Below are 1,280 nucleotides of genomic sequence, written 5' to 3'. Positions count from 1 at the left end.
GTATAGCTGTGTGTGTATCTCAGTCCCAATCGTCCAATTTATCCATTTCCCCTTATCCCCTGGTAACCATAAGTTTGTTTTTCATATCTGTGACTCTACTGTTTTATAAATAAGTTCATTTTTTTTTTAAGATTCCACACATAAGCGATATCCTATGATATTTGTCTTTCTGTGTCTGACTTACCTGACTCAGTATGACTATCCCTGGATCCATCCATGCCGCTGCGATGGCGTTGTTTTTTTCTTTTTTAATAGATGAATAATATTCCATTGTAGATATCCCCCACATCTTCTTTAGGTAGCTTGCTGTGCTTTTTTTTTTTTTTTTTAAATCCCACAACATTTATTATAAAGGTGCTGTAAAGGGAAACGCTGGGCTTCATGACGGGCTTATCGGTAGGATTTCTGGTAGCGGGCACGGGCACCAGGACCTCCAGACTTCTTGGATTCGCAGCGACGGGGATCGGCTACCAGCAGGGTCCGGTCATACTGGATGAGGATGTCTTTGATCTCCTTCTTGGAAGCCTCATCCACATATTTCTGGTAATAGGCCACCAAGGCTTTGGAGATGGACTGGCGGATGGCGTAAATCTGGGCGACGTGACCACCACCCTTCACTCGGACGCGGATGTCCACAGCAAATCGCTCCTTGCCCAGGAGCAGAACAGGTTCCAGTAGCTTGTATTGCAGCGTGCGCGGTTCGATCATCTCCAGGGGTCGTCCGTTCACCTTGATGAGGCCGTTACCTCGTGTGCAGTGCGCCACGGCTGTGGCCGTCTTCTTACGTCCGAAGACTTGCACCGACTGCAGAGGGCCCTTGGACGGCATGGCTGAAGGCGCAGAGACGAGATCCTCACTGCGCGGCGCCCCAACCGGAAAAGTGCTTGCTGTGCTTTAGTAACCGAAGGTGAGACGTCATTTAGCTTTAGACCCCAAAACTGCTACAACCGCGTTCTTTGAACAGCAGACTGAGTCAGCGTGGAGGATTGTGCCAATGTGCGCATGCCAAGTGCCCACGGGGAGCTGGGGGAAGGGGCAGCGAGCCCACTGGGTGTTTCTAACCTTGCTCCAGAGCCTGGGATTGGGTGGGGCTGACTCGGGGTGGAGAGTCTGCGTTCGCAGCCGGGGGCAGGGGAGGAGGAAGTAAAGGCTGGAAACCAGGCTGAAGCAAGTGTGGTTGCTCCAGCCCCCAGTGGCGGGCATCGGTGCTGGACCGTGCTGGACACCCCAGGCACGGCTGCGCTCGGTCCGCAGAGGAGAAAGCGGAGCCTCACCGCCCA

The 1,280-nt window shown here is 52.7% G+C and overlaps 1 pseudogene across 1 annotated transcript; it reads right to left on the bottom strand.

The window, feature by feature from the left end:
* Positions 1 to 312: 312 nt before the first annotated feature.
* Positions 313 to 879, bottom strand: LOC105004430 (annotated as a pseudogene). The gene has a single exon (XR_827216.1). The product of XR_827216.1 is annotated as a 40S ribosomal protein S16 pseudogene (transcript).
* Positions 880 to 1,280: the final 401 nt, after the last annotated feature.

The sequence above is a fragment of the Bison bison genome, unplaced genomic scaffold (assembly GCF_000754665.1).
Source record: "Bison bison bison isolate TAMUID 2011002044 unplaced genomic scaffold, Bison_UMD1.0 scf7180017864475, whole genome shotgun sequence".
Taxonomy (NCBI): Eukaryota; Metazoa; Chordata; class Mammalia; order Artiodactyla; family Bovidae; genus Bison; species Bison bison.
The sequence above is the reverse complement of the archived record's forward strand: the minus strand, read 5'-3'. Positions and strand labels throughout refer to the sequence as shown.